General features: G+C 37.5%; 1 protein-coding gene across 2 annotated transcripts in view; it reads right to left on the bottom strand.

The window, feature by feature from the left end:
• RASSF8 (Ras association domain family member 8) overlaps positions 1-27152 on the bottom strand; it is a 136784-nt gene that overhangs the window by 41903 nt on the left and 67729 nt on the right. Inside the window, exon 1 of one of the 2 annotated variants that reach the window (XM_044228397.1) lies at positions 11717-11733. The exons of the other annotated variant lie outside the window; for it this stretch is intronic. The gene's annotated coding sequence lies outside the window, so the exon portion shown is untranslated. Of the gene's footprint in view, positions 1-11716; positions 11734-27152 lie in introns of those variants that run through there. 2 annotated transcript variants of the gene reach the window in all.

The raw sequence follows: 27152 nt of genomic DNA on the forward strand, positions 1-27152 counted from the left end.
CAGATATTCATCTAATTAAGCTTCCAAAGAAGTAAAAAAGTATAGACCTCCGAGGAACAAACTAAACAATGAAATACTCTAAAAGCTGTATATATCAAAACTAATATAAGGAATCTCAAAAAACTCACGGCTTATGTTTTAATGTAATGGACAGCAACATATTTAGGGGAAAAGATAGATTTTAAATAAATTATTAAATTTTAGACTGTGAAAAAATCACAGAGAATAAAACCTGTATATAAAAATATTAATATATTAAATTCATCTTCATTCTATATAAATGTAGTCAGTGCTCAGAAAACAACAGACAGTCTCAGTCCAAATAAAGAGTCAGCAGCTACCTTACTAATAAAATGGGAATCAAGGATTCAAGGCCTAACAAATTTACTATTTAAAAGCCAGTAGATTTAATATCCAAAAGCTGAAAAGGTTGGGGGGAGGAGGGTGGAAGGGAATGAAGAGGGGCATATAGGAGGTTTCAGCACTGTAGCAGGAGATAAAAGTTTTTACAGTCAAGAGGTATCGATCTATAATCAGTTCACTGAAACACTAGTAGAAGCATAACTTTAACTTTTTGGAAGTTTTTCCACTGCTCGAAATTTACCTAGAAGTGACAGAATGACCAAGAGAATGAAGTTGTTAATTTTTAAAATTCAAATCCAAGCAACCAATTATTTGTGCTTAGCTACTGAAGCAGAAATCCTATGTTAAGGAAATAAACGATGTCCTAATTTCCTTTTTTAAAAATCAAGAACACTAATATAATTAAAGTTATGAGTCAATAACAACTACAAAAGCCAGAAATCAAAACAAAAAATCAACTGTTCAAATGAATCTAATACTCAAATTTGTGGAGATCCTATCCAATTCAAGAAAATGAAACAATGATTTTATTTTAAATACATAATGTAGCGATGAAGGTTGGATAATTTATAAAGTTAGCTAAGCAGTTATCACTATCATTTTGTGATAGTGATATCCCACTCCCACTTCCAAAAACAAAAAACAAAACAAAACACCGAACAGTTGAGGCTATCAGGTTCAAGAGGGTTCAAAAGTTAAGGTAAAAGAGTTAGGTAAAGACTAATCTTTACCAATCTTTACCAATAGGAGTCTAGACTGAAATTGAAATTAAGACTACCCACTCAGACCCCTATCAGCCTCCCAGATTTATCACAAGGGATCTATAAGGAGCAGATAAACAAAGAGGACACCTTCTACAGGCCTAACAAAAACCAAGGAATGGAGTTCGCCTTATCTACTTCAGAAAACTAATTCTTCTGGTGATTCTTTTGCAGATGCAGTGAAAGTCACCTTAAGAATTCACCTTCTGAGCATGCCCCTGAGCAGTATGTTAAATTTCAAGAGAGGAGGCATTTCATAGAAACTCACAGCTTTGGGTCAGTTCCCTGCCCAATCATGAGGAACACCCATGATATTCCTTCCAGTTGTGATTCTAAGCTTTCACATTGTGAGTGCCATTAGAGTAGTTTAAAAAAAAAAAAAAAGATAACTCAAAACCAAACAAAGAATATAAACATTTTCTAGGAAAATAAGAAAAAGTCCTATGATTATGTAGGAAGAATAAACATCTGTGACTGTTCCACAAAGCTCTAAGTAGAAAGAACTGACACAGACCTGAGTGACAGGAAGGATTTGTCTTTGAAAACAAAGGAGTAATTTATCAGGCCAATAAATTCATTGTGAAAACACTAAAGTCAAATTAAATAAAACCAACAAGAGACAAAGCAATGTTCTAGTTTTGTGCATTGGGAGCTGAGGCTTCACTAAGCACTAATTATATCTGGTTGGAAATGAGGCAAATTAAATATGTTCCCTTTTTAAATGGTGGGGTTTTTTAAAACAAGAATTTTAAAGAATAAAGCATTTTGAATTATTTTCCCAATTTAATCTTGGGAGTTAAAGAGTAGGCTATACAAGAAAAAAAAATTTTTTTTTAAAGATTTTATTTATTTATTTGACAGACAGAGATCACAAGTAGGCAGAGAGGCAGGAAGAGAGAGAGGGGGAAGCAGGCTCCCTGCTGAGCAGAGAGCCTGATGCAGGGCTTGATACCAGGACCCCGGGGCCATGACCTAAGCCGAAGGCAGAGGCTTTAACCCACTGAGCCATCCAGGCGTCCCAAGAAAATTTTTTCTAATGTACTCTGGGTAACAATGATGAAGGTGTACATGCAAGATATACTTAAAAGCTAAATATTTAATTCTCTATTTTTGGGCTTTCTAACATGCCTCAAAAGCTGGGATTCTAAGCACAAAGTATAAAAACGAGTAAGTATATAGGATCTGGGGTGCCCAAAAATGATTGAGAAGGTAAAATGCTTTCAGGCAACTACCAAAACCACATCACATATTTCAGCTTATTTGTCTTTGTGGGCTTTACTGATATATATTTATATTTATATATATATATTTTTAACTTCCAGTCAGTTCTATTTCCAAAGCAGCTGACAATGTTCTCCTTTGAGACTTTCATCTTGAAACAAACCTTCACTCTAAGAAAAAGGTATAAAACAGCAGAGAAAACATCATGAAGAGAACAAACTATCACGGTGGCACTAGTTCACCCAAAGCATACATTCCCTGTACAACCTGTGTGCCAAATCCAGAGGTTTACAGACAATTCACAACTTGATCTAATTGAAGGCAGAGGCATGTACAAGGTAGAACTAAGACAAGACACTAAAAAGGAGATGAGATCTTAAGCATACACATATCACTGGCACTCAAGCTCAATCCCAGAATTGAATTTCAATTCTGTTTGTTTACCTGTCTCTCTTTTAAGAAAACAAAATAAAAAACAAAACAAAACAAAACAACAAAACAAAAGCCTTTAAATTGTTTCACACTCAGGCTGGTGGGGCATTATTTTCCTTTAGACTCTGATTCTTGGGAAACAAGCATGTTGTGATGACCTTTAGGGATAGCTCTTGATTTCAGAACACTGCCACTCCTCTGAAGCTCTTTCCCCTGTAACCCAGTCATATGTGTGTGTGTATGTGTGTGTGTGTGCAAAAATGGTGCAGCCCCCCCATATAGAGAGGCCCACTGAAGTAGTCATGGCCATCTATCAGCTATGAAAAGGCTGTCCATGCTATGAAATACATTTGCTTTTTATAACAGTCACCTAAATTTACTGTGTTAATCTTATTTCAAGTGACAATCTTAATAAACTAAAAGTGTTAAGCGTCTAAGAAAACTTTCAGTCCTAAAAGTCTAATAAAGACAAATAAGAAAATTACTAATAGGGACAAGATGGCGGGGTACTAGGAAGAGGCGTCTTTTCAGCTGGTACCCCAAAGTGAGCTGATTACCTACCAAAGAACTCTGATCACCCATGAAATCAGCCTGAGATCAGAATTATACACGTCTGGATCTCTACAGGGGCAGAAGCCGCCAGTGAGCAGGTAAAGCGGAATGGGAACAGCGGACTGAGATCGGAAGATAAACAAAAGGGGGAGGGAGCCACCAGAGGCGACCGGTGGGAAAGTAATACCCCGATACGAGCGAGAGTGCCCTGCGTCTGGGGACCAGCATTAACTCGGAGACTGGTTGAAAGCACTCCAAAAGAGCAAAGGATCGCGGGGGCAAACTGTGGGAATCGGGGCGGCTAGGGACAGGGGCTTGAGTCCCCGGTCCCAGACGGCCTCCCCGGCGCGGAGGCAGAGAGAGTGCGGCGGAGAAACCGGCTCCTGGTCCCTAAGCCGCCAGCGTGCCCCAGAGCGCGGGGTTCCGGCTCCTGTGAGGGGATGGGAGCCGGTCTGCAGAACGCGCGCTAGCCCTACCACAAAGCTTGAGATGCGCGTGCACGTCGCTCCAGCTCTCCTGGGTTTCTAAGGCCCTGGGGCGCTTCTAGACCCGGGCCATTGTTTCAAAGTCTAAGCCTCGCGCCCGCGAAACTCTTCCCCGGACAGAGGCGCGCAAAAGCCCAGCCTGCGGCTTACGGACCAGCGCCCCGTTCTCAGTGCCCCAGACGCGCGCCCGACCCACAGCCGCCTCTGAAAAGAGGTGCGCGCAAGCCGGGCACTCCCAGCCCCGGCCGGCGGCAAAATCTCAGTGTGCGATCGCTGCTTGGAACCTCTCTGGCGGTCAGGAGCTCCCAGACAGCCGCCACTGCCTTGGCTTTGGGGACGAGCAAAAGATCCTGCGCCCCCAGGGTCTTTAACTTGGAACCTGCACTGCCAGCATCCAAGGGGGAATTTATTCAGCTTCTGCACCCAGACTGAGGCTTCTGAGACGGAGATCAGGAAGTGTTCCAGGGTGACCTTGACTGCACCAGAGTTGATACATCCAGCTACATCTGTTCAGTCTTCTCCCACCAAAATGACTAGGAGGAGGAATGCCCAACAGAAGAAAAATACAGAGGATGGACCTTCCGCAACAGAGCTAACGGCTATCAACATAGACAATATGTCGGAAAGAGAATTCAGGCTAACAATTATCCAGGCAATAGCTAGGTTGGAGAAAGCCATGGATGACCAAACAGAATTGATTAGAGCCGAACTGAAAGCGACCAGACAGGATGTTCACAATGTTAGGGCGGAGCTTAAAGCTACCAGGGAGGAGGTCCACAATGCTCTCAATGAGTTCCAATCCAATCTAAACTCTCTCAAAGCTAGGGTAACTGAGACAGAAGATAGAATTAGTGATCTGGAAGAAACAGATAGAGAGAAAGGATCAGGAGGAAGCCTGGAACAAACAGCTTAGATCCCACGAAAGCAGAATTAGGGAAATAAGTGATGCCATGAAGCGTTCCAACGTCAGAATTATTGGAATTCCTGAAGGGGAGGAGAAAGAAAGAAGTCTAGAAGATGTCGTGGAACAAGTCCTTCATGAAAACTTTCCGAATCTCGCGAATGAAACCAGCGTTCATGTACTAGAGGCTGAACGGTCTCCACCCAAGATTATACACTCCAAAAAAACATCACGACACCTGATAGTCAAATTGAGAAATTATAATTGTAGGTATAACCTCTTGAAAGCTGCCAGGGCAAAGAGGCTCCTTACTTACAGAGGGAAGCCCATCAGAATAACGTCAGACCTGTCCACAGAGACCTGGCAAGCCAGAAGAGGCTGGCAAGATATATTCAGGGCACTAAATGAGAAGAACATGCAGCCAAGAATACTTTATCCAGCAAGACTGACATTCAAAATGGATGGAGAGATAAAGAGTTTCCAAGACCGGCAAGACTTAAAAGACTATGCAACCACCAAGCCGATACTGCAGGAAATATTAAGGGGGGTTCTATAAAAGAGGAAAAATCCCAAGAATAGCATTGAACAGAAATATAGAGACAGTCTACAGAAAGAAAGACTTCAAAGGTAACTCGATGTCAATAAAAACGTACCTATCAATAATCACTCTCAATGTGAATGGCCTCAATGCACCCATAAAACGGCACAGGGTTGCAGATTGGATAAAACGACAGGACCCATCCATATGCTGTCTACAAGAGACCCATTTTGAACCTAAAGATACACGCAGACTGAAAGTGAAGGGGTGGAGAAGCATCTTTCATGCCAATGGGACTCAAAAGAAGGCTGGGGTAGCGATTCTCATATCAGATAAATTAGACTTCAAACTAAAGACTGTAGTCAGAGATACAGAAGGACACTACATAATCCTTAAAGGGACTATCCACCAAGATGATCTAACAATTGTAAATATCTATGCTCCCAATATGGGAGCAGCCAATTACTTAAGAAAACTGTTAATCAAGATAAAGAGTCATATTGATATGAATACACTAATCGTAGGTGATCTTAACACGCCTCTTTCAGAATTAGACAGATCATCGAAGCAGAAAATCAATAAAGAAACAAGAGCATTGAACGACACATTGGACCAGATGGACCTCATAGATATATACAGAACATTCCACCCTAAAACAGCAGAATACTCATTCTTCTCAAGTGCACACGGAACCTTCTCCAGAATAGACCACATACTGGGTCACAAATCAGGACTCAGCCGATACCAAAAGACTGAGATTATTCCCTGCATATTCTCAGATCACAATGCTTTGAAACTGGAGCTCAATCACAAGGAAAAGTTCCGAAGGAACTCAAACATCTGGAAGCTAAAGACCACCTTGCTTAAGAATGCTTGGATCAACCAGGAGATCAAAGAAGAACTGAAACAATTCATGGAAACCAATGAGAATGAAGACACTTCGGTCCAAAACCTATGGGATACAGCAAAGGCGGTCCTAAGGGGAAAATATATAGCCATCCAAGCCTTGCTCAAAAAAATTGAAAAATCCAGAACACACCAGCTGTCTCTACACCTTAAAGAACTGGAGGATCAACAACAAATCAAACCAACTCCACACATAAGAAGGGAAATCATCAAGATTAGAGCTGAGATCAATGAGGGAGAAACCAGAGATACAGTAGAACGTATCAATGAAACTAGAAGCTGGTTTTTTGAAAGAATCAATAAGATCGATAAGCCACTGGCTACACTAATCCAAAAGAAAAGAGAGAAATCCCAAATTCATAAAATTATGAATGAAAGGGGAGAGATCACAACTAACACCAAGGAAGTAGAAACAATCATCAGAAGTTACTACGAACAGTTATATGCCAATAAGCTTAGCAACCTTGATGAAATGGATGCATTCCTGGAAAAATATAAACTACCAAAATTGAACCAGGAAGAAATCGACAACCTGAATAGACCGATATCTAATAACGAGATTGAAGCAGTGATCAAAAATCTCCCAAAAAACAAGAGCCCAGGACCTGACGGATTCCCTGGGGAATTCTACCAAACCTTCCAAGAAGAAATAACACCTATTCTCCTGAAGCTGTTTCAAAAAATTGAAGCAGAAGGAAAACTTCCAGACTCTTTCTATGAAGCCAGCATTACCCTGATCCCCAAACCAGGCAAGGACCATACCAAAAAGGAGAATTTCAGACCAATATCACTGATGAATATGGATGCTAAGATTCTCAACAAGATCCTAGCCAACAGGATCCAACAACACATTAAAAAGATTATCCACCATGATCAGGTGGGATTCATCCCTGGGCTACAAGGATGGTTCAACATTCGTAAATCAATCAATGTGATACAACAAATTAATAGGAGAAGAGAGAAGAACCACATGGTCCTCTCAATTGATGCAGAAAAAGCATTTGACAAAATCCAACATCCGTTCCTGATTAAAACGCTTCAAAGTATAGGGATAGAGGGAACATTCCTGAACCTCATCAAATCTATCTATGAAAGACCCACAGCAAATATCATCCTCAATGGGAAAAAGCTTGCAGCCTTCCCGTTGAGATCAGGAACAAGACAAGGATGCCCACTTTCACCACTCTTGTTCAACATAGTATTAGAAGTCCTAGCAACAGCAATCAGACAACAGAGAGAAATAAAAGGTATCCAAATTGGTAATGAAGAAGTCAAACTCTCTCTCTTCGCAGATGACATGATTCTTTATATGGAAAACCCAAAAGACTCCACCCCCAAACTACTAGAACTCATAGAGCAATTCAGCAGCGTGGCAGGATACAAAGTCAATGTGCAGAAATCAGTGGCTTTCTTATACACTAACAATGAAAATACAGAAAGGGAAATTAGAGAATCGATTCCATTTACTATAGCACCAAGAACCATAAGATACCTGGGAATAAACCTAACTAAAGAGGTAAAGGATCTATACTTGAGGAACTATAGAACACTCATGAAAGAAATTGAAGAAGACACAAAAAGATGGAAGACCATTCCATGCTCTTGGATCGGAAGAATAAACATCGTTAAAATGTCTATACTGCCTAGAGCAATCTATACTTTTAATGCCATTCCGATCAAAATTCCACCGGCATTCTTCAAAGAGCTGGAGCAAATAATCCAAAAATTTGTATGGAATCAGAAGAGACCCCAAATCGCTAAGGAAATGTTGAAAAACAAAAATAAAGCTGGCGGCATCACCTTACCTGATTTCAAGCTTTATTACAAAGCTGTGATCACCAAGACAGCATGGTACTGGCATAAAAACAGACACATAGACCAGTGGAACAGAGTAGAGAGCCCTGATATGGACCCTCAACTCTATGGTCAATTAATCTTCGACAAAACAGGAAAAAATATACAGTGGAAAAAAGACAGTCTCTTCAATAAATGGTGCTGGGAAAACTGGACAGCTATATGTAGAAGAATGAAACTCGACCATTCTCTTACACCGTACACAAAGATCAACTCAAAATGGATAAAAGACCTCAACGTGAGACAGGAATCTATCAGAATCTTAGAGGAGAACATAGGCAGTAATCTCTTCGATATCAGCCACAGCAACTTCTTTCAAGATACGTCTCCAAAGGCAAAGGAAACAAAAGCGAAAATAGACTTCTGGGACTTCATCAAAATCAAAAGCTTCTGCACAGCAAAGGAAACAGTCAAAAAAACAAAGAGGCAACCCACGGAATGGGAGAAGATATTTGCAAATGACAGTACAGACAAAAGGTTGATATCCAGGATCTATAATGAACTCCTCAAACTCAACCCACACGAAACAGACAAACACATCAAAAAATGGGCAGAAGATATGAACAGACACTTCTCCAATCAAGACATACAAATGGCTATCAGACACATGAAAAAATGCTCATCATCATTAGCCCTCAGGGAGATTCAAATTAAAACCACATTGAGATATCACCTTACACCAGTTAGAATGGCCAAAATTAACAAAACAGGAAACAACATGTGTTGGAGAGGATGTGGAGAAAGGGGAACCCTCTTCCACTGTTGGTGGGAATGCAAGTTGGTGCAGCCTCTTTGGAGAACAGTGTGGAGATTCCTCAAGAAATTAAAAATAGAGCTTCCCTACGACCCTGCAATTGCACTCCTGGGTATTTACCCCAAAGATACAGATGTCGTGAAAAGAAGGGCCATCTGTACCCCAATGTTTATAGCAGCAATGGCCACAGTCGCCAAACTATGGAAAGAACCAAGATGCCCTTCAACGGATGAATGGATAAGGAAGATGTGGTCCATATACACTATGGAGTATTATGCCTCCATCAGAAAGGACGAATATCCAACTTTTGTAGCAACATGGACGGGACTGGAAGAGATTATGCTGAGTGAAATCAGTCAAGCAGAGAGAGTCAATTATCATATGGTTTCACTCATTTGTGGAGCATAACCAATAGCATGGAGGACAAGGGGCGTTAGAGAGGAGTAGGGAATTTGGGTAAATTGGAAGGGGAGGTGAACCATGAGAGACTATGGACTCTGAAAAACAGTCTGAGGGGTTTGAAGTGGGGGGGGGTGGGAGGTTGGGGTACCAGGTGGTGGGTATTATAGAGGGCACAGCTTGCATGGAGCACTGGGTGTGGTGAAAAAATAATGAATACTGTTTTTCTGAAAATAAATAAATTGGGGAAAAAAAAAAAAAAAAAAAAGAAAATTACTAATAAAATACAATTTAGTCATAAAACTTTTAAAACTGGATGAAAATTTTGACAAAAGACAGAATAAAATGGGATACCAGTAGTAAAAATGTTAATCTCTACCCTATTTCTAAAAATGCCTCCAAAAAGTACAAAACACAAAACCTATATAAAATAACATGAAATTTTAAATTTATTTGTAAAGAGTTTGCTTTGTAAGAGCATACCAAAGAGGGTAAGAAATGGGCATTGGCAGTGATCCACTGAGGCGAGGAAGAGTATTTTACCACTGGTATTGTTGAAATTGAGAGGATGAAATGGCTTCCTGTCTTTGTTTCCTTCCAATTTCTCTTTAAGGCCTAGTAAAAGGAGGTAATTTAAAAACTGTGAGGAGAATAGTGCTAGGCTACGTTGAATTCTGTATCTCATAACTGGTCTGTATGGTTTGCTGTACTTCAGAGCTATGTTTGTAACTCCCTGAAATATAGATGCTGTATCACCAGGCTCAACTGCTTCTCCCCTTTTTGTTTTAGTATAGTTTTTCATCTACTTTCTCATTACTTCTTTAGTAGCGCTTGCACACATTTGAAAAGATATAGACGCATAGCTCTTGAAGGGGTCTATAGATCATCTAGGTCAGGGATTCTTCATTCGTTTTACAGTCTGAATACCAGATGGACAGGACACACATCTTTTGTGAACACAGTGGTCAACTGGGATAGTCAGAGCAATGGTTGGGGTAGGGGGTGAGAGAAAATCCATCAACATCCTTGAGTCCACAGGGGTAGGGTGAAATACCGTCATGCCCTATCTAGGATTTTTATCATTCTTAACTAGTTCTGAAATTAAAATTCTTTTTTTACAGTGGAAATGATCAAGCAAATAAGCTTCTTAGAAAAAAAATTCATTTTTCTTCTGGCAGGCTAAGTAACTCTTAGTCCTTGTCCTCCAGCATTTACTGTCCATATTTCAAGTTAGGGAACACTGTAAAACTTCCTGCTTCCTGCTTCTTACTAAAATGCCGGGCTGAAGAGGGAGAAAATCAAACAAGGGTGGGATAAGTTCCAAATTATTTATTATATCTTTTCCACATCATCTATTAAAATCTGTGGTACTAATTCTTCATTATTTTAAAGCTCATCTAACAACAAAAAGTACCATATCGCAGATTCACAAGTTGTAGTGTTCTTCCAATTGGTTTGCTGCAGATTGCTTTTACCTTTCTGGATATTTTCTTTTTATTGCAATACTTTGGTTTTAATTTCTATGTGCATTAGTTGCTATGAACCGTATCCTATTTTTGAGATTTATGAAGATTACTCCAGTATTTCCCTATAAACTTCAATGGAAATTTTCCCAATTGTCCTATACTATTGTTATAAATTAACTCCTAGAGGTAAGGGTAATAAAGGTAAGGCTGTACCAAGGCACTGACCCTTCTTCTGTGGGCATTACTATTTAGCTAGTTTTACTCCTGTGTAATTAAGTTGTATGGTCTAATGACAGATAGTCCCTATCCTCACAGCTGGCTAAGAATAATTATAACTTGGACTAGAACTTACTCATACACTTAAAACTTGTTTTTGAAGAAATCCACAACCATCCATAACCTCGTTCCTCTAACCACAGGGGCTCAGACGCAGTCTAAACAGCCGCTATTGTGACAACCTCTTCATCTTGGCTTCTTCCCTCAGCTCAAATCCATCCCAAAGCAACTTAGTTCATTTCCCCAATCATTTATCCACTCACTAGTAGTATATATCTGGGCTTCTCCTGCTTAAATCCATGAATGCTCCTAACTGACTTTAGGGTAAAATTCCTATCATTGCCCACCTCACTCCAGCCCCTCCTCAATTACACTTCCCCTTGTAAGGTAGCCACGTCTCTCTGCCCCAAGGGGTTCTGGTTTCTCACCATGCCCCTCCTTCCTGCCCACTTGTGCTGGCCTGCCCCCAGTTATCAGCTGGCTTCTGCTTGGTGGTGGGAAAGGCCCACCAGCAGATGCCAAAAGGTTCTTCTATGCCAGACACATACACTAACTCAATCCACTGAGAAAATGTTATCATCATCCCCATGTTACAAATGAGGATGTAGATGCCTTGAAAGGTTAATTAACCAGATACAATACAGCTAGTACAACATGGAGTGGAGATTTGAACTCAGTCTGACTCTAGTCCTTGCTCTTAATCTTTACCAGAGGGTGGGAAAACCCACAGGGGCCAGACAGGTTTGCATATTAAATAAAAAGAAACAGTTTTTATATCCACAAAGAAATACACTTAAAAAAAAAATACCTGGCCCTCTAAGTATGTTTCTTTCCATGAAGATTATTTTCTTTAGTTTCATGTCTGTCATAAAAAAAAAAAAAAATCAATGGATAGCCTTTCATGTTATTGATTTCCCAAGAAACCTTGAATAATTATATTAATGTCATTTTTACAGACAAATCATTTTACTCTTGAAAAATTTAATGTGCTTTAGGATGAAAGAGTGAGACAGTACCAAGCATGAAGGAGGAATATAGTGGAAAATTTAAAAAGATATGGAAAAGTTCAGTATTTATGTCATTTTCTATTGTGAAGGCAAAAAAAAAATGCTATGAACAATTTGGTATTTCTGTTCTGAAAGACTGTAAAGTTTTATTTAGAACTTCAATATTTACATGAGAAGATATCAAATTCTTTTGATCAAAGGAGCTCCAACAAATTCTATAATGGCTTGAGAGCTGAGCCACACAATTTTGGTAAGAATTTGCTCTCCAACAGATCTAAGTCTTATCATAGAGAATCTGGGGTCAGGCTGAACTCTTCAGCAACATTTACTCTGTCCCTACTTTTTTTTTTAAGTATATGTGCTGCTGAAGAGAGCACAACACTGTCCTTACTTTTTGCCTTAGAGGAAAAGTCACATTTCAAGGATGGCTGAAGTATCTGATACATGTATTTAGTTCCTAACCCATGTGTGCTTTAAAATAAATCATACACATAAATTGCTCTCTGTAGTACATCTGTGGGTAAGAAGCTCCTTTAACTGATTATGTAAGAGTTTAGGTAGTAAAAGATCCCAGATGTTTACTCTAACAGCTTTTGTAGACCCATGGGATTAAGGTTAGACACATAATCACTGGTTTTGGAACAGGGCCAAAGTGTGTACATATGCTGTTTAGTTATGTTGGCACCCCAGGCATTTCAAACATCAACAGAATTTCTCAGTTGATATTCTCATTACTAACCTTATTTTAAATAACTATAGAAGAGTAAAGAAAACTAGGCATTTTACATGTTAATGAAATCTAATGCCTTTGACTTTTAATAGATTTGGAGGTTTTATGAATTAAAAATATCTTAGGTTATAAAGAACAGGTAAGTAAGGTACAAAAATTGCTGGAAAATATTTTCTTCAAAATTCTTTGCTGCACACTAGGATAGCAATTTCCAAATCCTTTTTTGTTATTGTTCTCCCTTCTAAAAATTCACGTTTCCCAAGAGAACGTTTGACTAAGCCATGAAAGTTTCCCATGAGACCCAGAACTTGACTTTGGGATGTACTTCTCTATACGAAACAGTGTTAGAAGTTTGTTTTGAATAAACATTCCAAAGTTCCTTACCTAGATGATGTGGAGAAACCTGCTGTGAATCTAACAGCATACATAGAACTGCTTTTTATATTAATTACTTGAATTATCCTACTTCCTTTTAGGAAAAACGAAGCAACAACATACATAGTTCCATAAATTTCCCAGGACATTTAAAAGTTTTACATGTGAAAATAAATGAATAAATCATCACAAAAATGGATGAGCTGGGCCAGTAAACACTACAGGCTATTAGGAAGGATCTTTTCAAGTGAAGCACGCTCAATGGAAAAATTCCTAAAGCCAGAAGTTTTCCAGACATAAAATTTCCAAACTTCTCAAGACCATATGTTAGTTAATAGCTCCGCTGGGACAGAGGAAGTTTCCTTCTTATCCTGCAGAGGCTGCTGGTATCATGTACATAAATTTCAATTAAACACACAGAAACATACATTTCACTAATCTAGTATGTGATGATGGGAAACAAGGTATTTTGGTAAATTTATTTAGAACCCATTTATAAATAAAACATACAGGTCATATCAAACCACTGAAGCATCTTTTCAGACTTCTTGAATTTCTCTGAATAAATATTTTCAATAATGACAGGAATAGCTGTGGTTTTACATGTATAGTTGATACTGCAATCTCTATTAAACCCTTTCTCTCAAGCTCCCCCACCCCCATTCTGATCACTTAGACTCCACTAAAAAGCCACCTTCAGAAGCAGACACTCATTTTCCAGTCCTCTATTCAAAAATATCTCAATCAACTATTTGCCATTTTTACTGCCAAAGTTCAAAACCCTATTATAGAGAATACTTGTATTTTACATGATCATTTCCATAGTATCAATATTTTACAAAAACATCTTTGTGATTTTTCAGCAATTAGTACATTATTTCTATAACAAACAACAGGATATTTATATTGCCTTATTACTATAGGACACTGAAATATTATGTTCCTAAAGGAAATAATATACCAAAATAATATAATTTATGAAATTAAGACATCTTAGATTATCAAAAGAATAGTGGGTAATGGTCTAAGAAATGTAACAATTAAGCACAGTCTGGCCTTTGTTAGTATTGTTTTCTTTGTGCCATAGTTTGGATATATTCTGTGATACACAATTAACCGTGAAAACTTAGTCTTCTCTGTACAGTGCGTGTGAAAAAGTGCTCTTTGAGTCCGCATTTTCAGGTGTTCATCTGGGGCTGCTTATTAGTTAAATTTAATCAGGGAAAACACAGAAGTTCAAAGACATCTACTTGGTTTGCAAAATAAGTTAAGTATTATTTATTAGAATAATACACTTTTCTACTACATGTAGAGTAACACAGGAATTTTTGTTTCATACCAAACACCTCAGCAAAAATGCCTATGGCATTAGGAACAGTTCTGCAGAACATCAGGCGCTGTAAAAATAATTCTGTGTATGACAGACAAAAACTCAATACTGGATTACAAAAGAAGATAATCCACCTTATCTAGATAAGTGTTTTTAAAAAGTCATTCTCCTGAACCTCATAGAAAGTTCTTTGAAAACAAGTACAATTCTGTGCAATAGATCCATTTCTGCTTCATTTACTCTCCTACTCAGGATTCTAAAACATAAAACATGAGAATGTGGGGTTTTAAACTGCTACAGAAAGAATTTTTTCTTTTCTCAATAAAGCATTCCTTAGATCATGGGGCAAAATTCCTAAGAATTATTTTATTATTAAGCTTAACACATTTATCAAGTACATGTTAGGCAAAAAAATATGGATTAAAATAAATTGAGGAAATTTAGACATTCTATAGTGTAAACTGAGCCAAGATACTTTATCTCTTTGTTTCATTTTTATTTTAAAATTTATTTTTACCATTTTTATAGTATGCCTCGTTGTAAGTTGTTCTAAATCCTTTTTAAACAAAGTGGGACGCAAATTAAAACCAGTGAAGATTATTAACAATTTAGTGACAGACTAAACAAGGTAAGGACTAGTATCTCTGAGGAAGCAACCCAATTAAATATTGGTTAGAGGGTTGATTCGAAGATAAATCGTAGCACAGAGTATAAAACAGACAGCAAAGTTTGAGACTGACAACTTCTTTAACCAGCAGATAACACTATTTTTCTAATTAGAATTATCACTAATAACAATATCAATTTAAACCAATAAAACAGTTTTAAGTTTTAATAATATATGAGTACCAAGGAAACAGTCTTGTTAAGAAAATATAATTAAATTAATATATTAATTAATGTTAATTAAGTTATAACTATGTTATATCTTAGGCTATGTATCTATAATTATTGTTAATAAAACAATTACATAAATATATAATTTTAATACAAATATAGTTATATTAATAATTACAATTAACATACTTTACTAAGAAAATATTTTAGATCTCAAATTAAGGCCAATTATGAATCCAGAAGGCACAGCTCATGCGTAACAAAAGATGCAGGATTTAAACAGGGTGGCAAAAGATACTTATTTACTTGGAATGAGTACATGGAACATTACAAAAAGTGACAGAACATGAACATATGCACGCAATTTGAGCAGAGATGAAATAAAGCTTTAGGTCTCTTGAATTTGAGGCTTTTTGTTTTAGCCACCAGAGGTCACCCTTCCCCAGAGAGATGAAAAACAGGGTTTGTGAAGCATTTTACACTTACTGTATATTTGTAATAAGGACATTAAAAAACACCAAAAAACCACACAATGACTGTATTTACAATATTATTTCCCCACGCAGACCCTATCTGAGCATGAACACCCCCATCACCTTTACCCTTAGTGCTGAATACAGGTAATGGAGGAATAGGAAAACAAAAACAGTCGAAGAGGCTAAAATGATCTGCGTAACAGTTAACTTGAGCAGTGAGGGAGGAGTGAAGGGGATGCGGTTTCCTGGGAGAGATCTGTGAACAGGTATCATGTTAGTAAGAGATAATGGAGAAAACTGGATGAAATTTCAGATTCAAGAATTTTTATAAATATAATCATTTCTGGACATTTTTCAACTAAAGCCTGTAGTAAAGATTTATACTGCTTTTTAAATTAGTTTTAAGTTTGGTCTACCAAATGGGGCTTCAAGGAAAAAGTAAATTAGCCAGGACTCCAGGGTTCAACATATATATTTACAATCAAATTAGAGAGAGAGAGACCCTTAATTCATCACAGTGTCTTACATAAAATATGTGGTCAGTAAAACACTATTCCCCGGTCACCCCACCTCTCATATAATACAAAAAGGAGCAGACAACCAAAAGTTTCAATCTCTTTCATCGCAATTCAGTTAGGAAAGGTAGGGTCCAAGTGTCTTCATTTACAGTCAGTCTACCACTGTAAGCCACAGGTAGAAGCAAAATTCAAGGGTTAGGGGAGGCTTTTATAATGTATGTGGATTACAGCAGCCAGTTCAGCACAGACCCTTATTTACCTAGAGATTTAGAACCTTCTAAAACAGTCTTTCTTATTCCCTGTAGCATCAAAGAAAATCCCAAAGAACAGGGTAGTAGGCCAGTAAAACTCCTTAGTAGTCTGCAAAATACTTGTTTAAAAAAAACATGGTTTTGTATTTCAACATATTAGCAAATAAGGCTACTGTATGTACATCATTGTATCTTTTGCATATATAACTGGATACATTGAAATGTAGTCAGTATAGTCTTTTCCAACTACAAAGCTAAAATACGTTAATTATAGAATATTCAGTAAATGGGCAAAGGCACTAGGAAAATAAAATCACCTATAATCCCATAGAATATGGGGGAAGAGAATAAAGTTCTGAGTGAAACTTATTTTTAAGCTCTTAAAAAATTTACACATGGTTTCAAATTCTTACAATTAATTTCCATTCACCTCACAAATTCCACTGTCATATATCCTCCCTTTACCTGAAATACTTCCAAGTTCACAAAGATCTCACACTTGGAGGGCCATATCTTTATACTATATACTCAGTTTACTCTTTCTTTCTACCTTCCTTGATGTCTCTATAGCATTGGCACTGCTGGCCATTCCCTTGCAAACACTCTCCTGTCCTGATTTACATCCTATTCTCTATTGTTTCTCCCATTCATCTGGTTACTCTCTAAAAGTCATCACTATGGGCTATTCTTTCTCATGTTAACATTAACTACCAATTTTCTGGCTCTGTCCTCTATGTCACTTCTTTATACCTTTTCCCTAAGTGACCAGAGTCATTCTTATGGTATCAATTACTAGCTATGTGTTAACAGGCAATAACACAAAATAGAGGCTTAATAAATGCTTAATTTTATTAATGACTTAATGACTTTCAAACCTAATCTTCAAGAGGTTCTTAGCTCGGCACACCTGGATGGCTTAGTAGGTTAAGGATCTGCCTTCCGCTCAGGTCATGATCCCAGGGTCCTAGGAGGTCTGCACTGGGTTCCCTGTTCAGCAGGGAGCCTGCTTCTCCCTCTGCCTGCTGCTCCCCCCTGCTAGTGCTCTCTTTCTTTCTCTCTGACAAATAAATACATAAAATCTTTTAAAAAAAGAATGAAAATTTAAAAAAAAAAAAGAATAAGTTCTTAGCCCAAGGCCAGAAACACCCAGCAGAAATCTCTCATCTACTACAGCTAGAATAGTAATTGGCTGGTTAATAACAGTAAAAGTGGGTTAAGCGCTGAATCATACAAACACATTTAATGTTAATCAAATAAATGTCCAATCGTTTGCCAATATTTTTAGAGTCAAGAGCACTAAAGAAGACATAATAATTATACATGTGCCCCAAATCATAGCATCTAAACATATGAAGCAAACACTGACAGAAATGAAGGTAGAAATAGCAATACAATAATAACAGGGAAATGCAACACCCTACTTTCAACCACGGATAGATCATCTAGAGTAGATCAATAAAGAAAAAAACTTGAACAACACTATAAACCAAAAGGACCTAAAAGACATATTCAGAACATTCTATGCAACAGCAGCAGAAAATATATTCTTCTCAAGCGCACATCAAACATTGTCCACGATAGATCACATGTTAAATCACATAAAATTTAGCAAATTTAAGAAGGAAATCATAGTAAGTATCTTCTCTAACTACAATAAAATGACACTAGATATTCATAGCAGAAGAAAAACTGGAAAATACACAAATTTATGGAAACTAAATAGATTACTCTTGAACAACCAGTGGGTCAAAAAGCAAAAATGAAATGAGAAAATACATTGAGACAAATGAAAACACAATATATCAAAATTTATGGATACAGCAAAAGCAGTATGAAGAGGGTATAGCAATGAACACCTACATTAAAAAATGATCTCAAATAAACAGCCTAACTTTACGTGTCAAGGAACAGAAGGAAGGAAATAATAAACATTAAAGCAGAAATAAAAGAAGTAGAGAACAGAAATTTAAAAATATTTTTAAAGATTAACAAAGTTGACAAATTTTTGCTAGACTAAGCAAAAAAGAGATTAGTCAAGTAAACAGATATTTAATACGTAACAGATACTAAAGAGGCCACATTACAACTGATACCAATGAAATACAAAGGATGAAAGACAACTATAATTAAAGACTAACAAATTGTATAATTTAGAAGAAATAGATAAATTCCTAGAAACATAGAACCTAACAGGACTGAATCATGAAGAAACAGAAAATCCAAACAGACCAATCATGAGTAAGGAGATTAAATCAGATATCAAAATCTCCCAACAAGAAAACCCAAGGACCAGATGGCTTGATTGGTGTAATTCTACAAAGTACTTAAAAAAGAAGAATTAGTGCCAATTCTTCTCAAATCTTTTCAAAAAACTGAAGAGGGAATATATCCAAACTCATTTTATGAGGACAGCATTACCATGATACCAAAATGAGACAAAATCAGTACAAGAAAAGAAAATTATGTCCAATATCCCTCAATGAACACAGACGCAAATATCCTCAACAACATGCTAGCAAATCAAATTCAGAAGCACATTAAAAGGATCATACACTATGACCAAGTGAGATTTATCCCTAGGATGCAAAGATGGTTCATAATACAAGAATCAGTTAATAGGACATCCCACAGATCAATAGAGTGAAGGATAAAAATCATGTGATCATCTCAAAAGATGTAAAAAAGCATTTGACAAAATCCAACACTATATAAAAATTCTCACCATAGGGATCTAAGGAAATTACCTCAACTTATAAAGGCCATAAATGAAAAGCCACACCTAACATCATCCTCAACTGTAAAAAGTTGAAAGCTTTTCCTCTAAAATCAGGAACAAGGCAAGGACTCTTACTCTTGCCACTTCTATTCAACATAGTCTTAAAATGGTCTAGCTAAGCTAGACCAATTGGCAAGAAAAAGAAAAAAAAAAAAGGCATCCAAATTGGAAAGGGAGAAGTAAAATTATGTTTGCAGATGATACAATCTTATGTGTAGAAAACCCTAAAGAATCCATACATATTCACATAAGAATTGTTAGAACTAACAAATGAACTCATAAAATTTCAGGACACAAAACCAACATATAAAAATCAGTGTGTCTCTATAGACTAACAAACTATCTGAAAAAGAAATTAAGAAAATAATCCCACTTGCAATAAGCATCAAAAATAATAAAATACTAAGGAATAAACTAAACAAGGGGATGAAAGGCTTGTACACTGAAAACCACAAAGCACTGATGAAAGAAATTAAAGCTTATGCAAACAAATGGAAAGACATCCCATATTCATGTACTGGTAGGCTTAGAATTGTTAAAATGTCCACAACTATCAAAAGTGATCTACAAATTCAATGCATTCCCTATCAACATCCCAATGACAGTTTTTACAGAAACAGAGAAAACAATCCTAAAATTCACACGGAACCACAATAGCACACCACAATAGCAAAAACAAAACCAAAAAACTTAAGTACAAAGCTGAAGTCATTACACTTGGTGATTTCAAAACACACTGCAATAGGTCTACAAGAAAATAAATGAAATTGGATCCTTGTCTCATACCATACACAATAATCAACTCAAAATGAATTAAATATATAAATATAAGAACTAAAACTGTCACAACTCCTAGAAGATAACCCAAGGAAGAAGTCTGACATCAGGCATGGAGATAATTTCTTGGATATGACATAAAAATTGCAGGCAACAAAAGCAAAATTAGACACACAGCAAGTAAATCAAACTAAAAATCTACTGCACAATAAAAGAAAACATCAACAGGGTGAATGGCAATCTCCAGAATGGGAGAAAATATCAGCAAACCATATATATGATAAGGGTTTAGTATCCAAAATATATGAGATCTTAGAACTCAGGAGGAAAAAAAAGCCAGAAAAAGAAAGAAACAAAAACAACCCAATTTAAAAATGGGCAAAAGAGGGGTGCCTGAGTGGCTCAGTTTGTTAAGTGTTCGACTCTCAATTTTGGCTCAGGTCATAATCCCAGAGTCTTGAGATCGAGCCCCATGTCCAGCTCTGCACTCAGGATGGAATCCACTTGAGATTCTCTCCCTCTGCTCTTCTCCCTGCTTGTGCACATGCTCTCTCTCTCTCTCTCAAAGAAGACCTGAATAGGTATTTTTCTAAAGGTAACATAAAAGTGGCCAACAGGTATATAACCAATGCTCCACATCACTAGTCATCATGGAAACACATATCAAAACTATAATGAGCTATCACCTCACACCTGTAAGGATGGCCATTACATAAAACAAACAACAGAAAATAAGTGTTGGTGAGATGTGGAGAAATTGGAACCCTTGTGCACTGCTGGTGGGTATACTATTGTAAATAAAAACAGCCTGGAGTTTCCTCCAAAAATTAAAAATAGGGGCGCCTGGGTGACTCAGTGGGTTAAGCCTCTGCCTTCAGCTCAGGTCATGATCATCAGGCTTTCTGCTCAGCAGGGAGTCTGCTTCCCCCCCCCCCCTTGCCTGCCTCTCTGCCTACTTGTGATCTCTGTCAAATAAAAATCTTTTAAAAAATTAAAAATAGAATGACTGTATGATCCAGCAATTCCATTTTAGGTATTTATCCCGAATAACCAAAATCAGGATCCCAAAGAGATATCTGTACTTCATGCCCATTGCAGCATTATTCACACTTAGCCAAGACTTGGGAATAACTTAAATGTCAGGAATGGATGAATGCTTAAAGAAAATGGAGTATATACATGCAACTGACCATTGTTCTGCCATAAAAAAGAAAAAAAAGTCCTGTCATGCTACAACATGGGTGAATTCTGAGGACACTATGTTAAGTAAAATCACCAGGGAATGCTAGAGTCCTATTAGCGAAACTTTGTCTTTTTCTTGTCAGCCCAGATCTTTGGCTCAACTAATTGCTGGCTGATTGCTCTACTGTTTTAAACAGTGCATTGGGGCATAAGTTGTTTCACAGTCTGGTCCAGTTAAACCTGGGATTTGGTAGTTTTTCAGCTAGTCTCTGAGGTTGTTCCGACTTCTTCCTTCTTAGCTCTTTCCCTGGTTCTGAGAACTAGCTGACTGTTGGGTCAGCTTTTACTCTTAATGAAGAGGATCTATCAGCCTGCTCTTAATTTGCTTATTCTCAAGATCTCCATTGTTTTTGAGAGCATCCTTAGACTTGATTTTCCAGAATTCCATTTCAAGTAAAATTAGTTCCTCTGGGGAGAGCTTTGGTATCCCCTGTTCTTATGGATTACCTCTTCCCGAGCCAGAATCTTAGAGCCACTGCTCCACAGGCTGAGTGGGGGTAGCAGCATCTGGTCTTCTTAGCTTGCCTCTCTCACTGTGAAACTATTGCCTTTTAAGGAAGTAGTGTGAGGACAACTGGAGCCCCAGTATTCTAAGTCTGCCACATCTGGAGTAGAGTCTCCATTCTATCAGTATGGGGTGGGTGGAGGATGGGAGCCTTTGACATCTCGGCTGCACTCACCAGGAATGTAGCCTCTATAATTTAAAGTTGGAGAGGATGAGACATGCTGGTAGCCTGCCCTCCTCATAAGACACAGTGTCCTTTGGGGCGCCAGGGTGGCTCAGTTGGTTAAGCATCTGACTCTCGATGGCTCAAGTCATGATCTCAGGGTCATGAGATGGAGCCCCCCTTTGGGCTCTGCACTGGGCATGGAGCCTGCTTAAGATTCTCTCTCCCTCCGCCCCTCCCCTACCTTGTATGCCCACTCTATTAAAAAAATTAAAAAGTGAAGATACAATATCCTTTCACTGAGAGATGAAAGACAGAGCACCCATCTTCTTAGCCTTACCTGTTAGGAGTGGAGCTATTCTAACATTGAGCTGTGGGGAATAGTGAAGGGTAGGGGCTGGTCATGACTTAATTGCCAAATGGCTGTTCTTATCAAGTACTAGAAGATTTTCCTGGATAAATGTTTCTTCAGTTGGTGTATACCTATAGGATGATATCCAGTGACTTTAATTTTTTAAAAATAATTTCCACCAGTTATGCTTATTTTGGTGTAGAGATCACAAAGATTCTCACACTGCCATTCTGGAAGTGGAGCCTCTCTTCATATCTATATTTTAAGTGCAGGAAAAATAAAATGAGTTTTGAAGTAATCAGATGAACAGTTTCCTTAGATTTTGAAAATTTCATTCCAATATATGTTTTTAAAAAGGACAAAAATTAAGTAATATACATTGCATGCCTGGAATATGCTAGGCATCGTTTTGAGTGGTTAAAAAATATTAACACATTTAGTCCTCTATAAGGTGCATAGCTATTTTATTTTCCTCACTTTATTGACGTGAACAGAGGCCCCCAAAGCTTCAGTAATTTGCCCAAGGTCATAGAGTTAAGAAGTAGAAAAGCAGGGATTAAAGAAAAGTAAATTCGCTCAGCAGATGGTATTTTTTAATTTCACTTTTCTTTTTCTATAAACAGATAATACATACTAAAATTTAGTTCACAAAATAAATAAATATATTTTGTTTTAAAGATTTATTTATCTGAGAGAAAAAGAGAGAGAGAGAACATAAGTGGGAGGGGCAGAGGGAGAGGAAGAGAGAATCTCAAGCATACTCTGTACTGAGCACTGAGCCCATTCAGGGCTTGATCTCATGACTACAAGATCATGACCTGAGCTGAAACCAAGAGTAGGACACTTAACTGATTTTGCCATCCAGGTGCCCCCATAATGTAAATAAATTATAAATCCTGTTTTTACTTAGTATTATATCATAGTCACATTTTTGCCTTACATATTCTTTGAAATTATTTCTAATGGCTCCATAATTTTGCTCTACCTTGCCAAATTTCCTTCACTTTCTCAGTAGCATATGATAGTAGTATCTGTCTTATGCAGTCACCATCACTAAATACAATATTTTCTTTTAAAATATAGTTGTTAATCTCTGTAAAGTTGATTCATCTTATATTTACAATTTATTTTTGCAATTGTTTCATTTCTAGGTGTCTTACTCGGTTTGGGTTGTCACAACACAATAGATGACTGGATGATTGAGAAAACATTTATTTTTCATAGTTCTGGAGTCTAGGACGTCCAAGATCAAGCAGCCAGCAGATCTGGTATCCAATGAAGACCCACTTCCTGGTTTGGAGACAGCCACCTGGTCTCTGCTTAGGAGGACAATAATCCCATTGCATGGGCTCTACCCTCATGACTTCATCCAAACCTAATTATCTTCCAAAGGTCCTACCTCCAAATACCATCACTTTGGGTTTTTTGTTTTTTTTTTTTTGTTCTGTTTTGTTTTGTTTTTAAGATTTTATTTATTTATTTGAGAGAGAGAGACAGTGAGAGAGAGCACGAGCGAGGAGAAGGTCAGAGAGCAAAGCAGACTCCCCATGGAGCTGGGAGCCCGACGTGGGACTCGATCCAGGACCCCAGGATTACGTCCCGAGCCGAAGGCAGTCGTCCAACCAACTGAGCCACCCAGGCGTTTTGTAATTAATTTAACATAATAAAGTTTAGGGAGAAACAAAGATTCAATCAGTCCATGTACTAAGTAAGTGAATTAGTTTCCCAGACCTGCTGTAACCACAAACTGCTTGGTGTAAAACAACAAAATTAGTTCTCTTGTAATTCTGAGGCCAGAAATCCAAAAGTCAGTTTTGATTATAGGCCAAAATCAAAGAATCATTAGGGCCATGCATTCATCAATGGCTCTAATACAAAGTCCCTTCTTTGCTCCTTCAGGCCTCTGGTGGCTCCAGGCATTCCTTGGTTTGTGACCACATCACTCCCATCTCTGCCTCCATGGTCCCATTTCCTCATCATCTTCTCTCTCTCAAAAAAACCCAACCAAACAAAAAACCTCCCTCGGCCTTTCTCTTATAAGGACAGGTATAATTGCATTAAGGCCTTCCCAGATAATCCAGTTTAAAGATTTAAAATCTTTATTTATTTTGCTATATGAGGTAATATTCACTCTATGTAAGGTTACAAATGAGATTCTTATGTTCATTATCTTCCTGTTACATCTTAGACAAATGCTACAAAGCTGCAAATTTTAAGTTTCAGCCCTGAGGAACTTCCAGAGACACAACTCAAAAAACATTATCAAATAAGGGATATCAAGAAAATTAAATTCCCTCTTATAAGAGAATTATCTAAAACATCAAAGTAACTCATTGCCCCTCTGCAAAATGACAAATCTTTTCCTACATTCAGGAATGTTTTTATAATTTCAATTATCTTTTAAACTCAACTTAGTCACACACACACACACACACACACACACACACACTCTTTCTTCTACATAAGGCTTTGTATGCATGAAGAATATTTATATTATTTAGTCTGCTCTAGGAGTTAAAAGTTCGGGTTTTGCTGCACCAAAGCTATTACTAAGAGTTATGAGTACAAAGTAATGAAACTACATTTTTCTTTAATATGTAATTTCATACTTTACATGTAGATAGGTGCTGTGCCCATTAGGGTAGGCAATTTGGGAAATATATACTTACTCATAATTTGCAACTTCTCAAACTACATTTATAATTCTTCTTTTAGAAATTTCTTCTGTATCATTTTATTATACACCAAAAGTCTTATTTTTAATGGTCATACTTTCTTTTAAAAGTATCAGTTTAGCATTCTTAAACTCACTCATAATTATTAGTCACCAAACTTGAGATAGTTATCTTTTATTTTTAAAAAGCAAGCTTACCCCATGTGGCATTTTTTAATACTATTAAGATTCTTTTAAAAGAATAAAGGTGGTACACTTTGGTTGCAAAATTGGTTACTGTAATCTGTAACCAATTTTGTCAAGCAGATTTGTTGGTCAAACTGGAGACACTCACCAATGGACAGTTATGACCACCACAATCCAGCTCTCTAGTCCCCTTTGTACAGTCCATTCCCATGCCACCTAGGCCCAAAAGACTATCTATAAATGTTTAGTTGATTCAAGGACAGCATACTACTTCACACTATGGCCAAACCAAACCAGGAGAAAGACAATAGTCTCCCTTTCCATGATGCAAGAGAGCTTCAGGTTCACCAGAATTGAGTTCAACTCTTGAGAGAAGGCTTATTGAGAAAATTTGGAGATACCCACTGAAGCCACACATGAACTAGTTATTCTAAATAAGTGACTACAAAGGGACTAATATGAGTCATCAGGTCTGGGGCTAGATCAAAATTTCCAAATGCAGTGAAAGGCTCTTCTGATAGGTAGATCAATATCCTTGATTTAACCCAGTATTTAATCAACATCCCTTTCCCCTGGAAGTGGGATGGGATACAACCAGGGAAACATGGGTTTACCACCAGATACTTTCTACTAGTTCTCCCATGGGACCTACATAATTTCTGGTCAGTAATTTCAAGTTATAATAATTTTAAGTATTTAGTTTGCATACATCTAAGATACTAAAATCATGTTGTCCATTTGGCTACTAATGCTGGGATCCATACCTGGTTTTATAAACTTGTTCTTTTTTTTCTCTTTAAGTTTTGTTTTTAGTAATCTCTACACCTAATCTCTACACCTAATGTGGAGCTTGAACTCATGACCCCGAGACCTAGAGTCTCATGCTCCTCCAACAGAGACAGCCAGGAGCCCCCTTTTCTTGTTTTTAATCTAGACTTTTTTAGCTCATGAATTTTGTCATTAAGAAATATTAAAGCAGAATGTCATAAAATTTCAATCTAGTTAGGTAACATCAAGAATTCTAAAATTAAAAAATGTATCTCCTAAGCAAATAATAAGCTTCTAGAGCTATTTTCAAATAGAATTTAAAGCAAGAATAAATTCTTCGTAGGTGGCTGTCAATCGCTTGTGTAACACTTAAATGGATGTTTACAGTCTAAAGAATATAGGTAAAAAGCAGGATGAAATGAAGCAACACTTTTTAAAAAAATAATAAAAATTAGCTTTTATCAGTGACACAGATTCTTAAGGATTCATCGAGAGAATAGATATATATGAACTGCAAAGTATTAATACATTTCATTAGAAGTTGAATAAACTGATATGCCTAACAATTCATTCAGTAGACACTTCAGTAGAAATGCAATCAGGCTATCTCACAGACTATCACAGTCCATGGGAAAGGAAAAATGTTTTTTGTCATGAATGATCTTGCAGAGTTGTGGTGGTTATTAACTATTCTCCTCCACTCCAAATTCACCCTTTTGCTCTGAAAATGGATCTAGGTCTTTCAATAGGTTTTCTTTGACAAGTGCAGCATATGAAGGTTTGTCAAGAGAGGGCACTGGAGAGACACACAGGAGAGGGCAAGAGGAAGCGGTTTTGTTCCCTCCTGGTTCCCCAGTGCCCAGCTCCTGCAAGTGTAGAGAGGTCAGCTGACCCTGCAGCTGCCCCAGCAGTGGCTTGGTGACGGTGTAGTAGGAGTACCTCCGGTAAGACGCATCTGCAGCAAGTTCCCAGGGGGTGGATTTGGGGTAAGTTCCAACAAAAAGGCACCACACTGACTTTTCTGCAGTGACCCACAGCCAGGTCCTCTGCAATAAACTCTGAAAGTCTCAAGGGGCCATTTCTTGGGGTACTCTATCTCAGTCATCAAATTACACCTGCTATTCCTGTATTCTACAGAGGTTTCTTTACCTCTTATCAATCTCGCTTGCTATTCCCTGTCATACTTACAGTCCTTTATATTAAGCTTTCCCTGTTCCAGTGATCAGTGGTTCCTCTCTCCTGATTGGACCTAGATTTATGCAGCAATAGAAAGCACC

Source organism: Neovison vison, chromosome 12 (assembly GCF_020171115.1).
Source record: "Neovison vison isolate M4711 chromosome 12, ASM_NN_V1, whole genome shotgun sequence".
Taxonomy (NCBI): Eukaryota; Metazoa; Chordata; class Mammalia; order Carnivora; family Mustelidae; genus Neogale; species Neogale vison.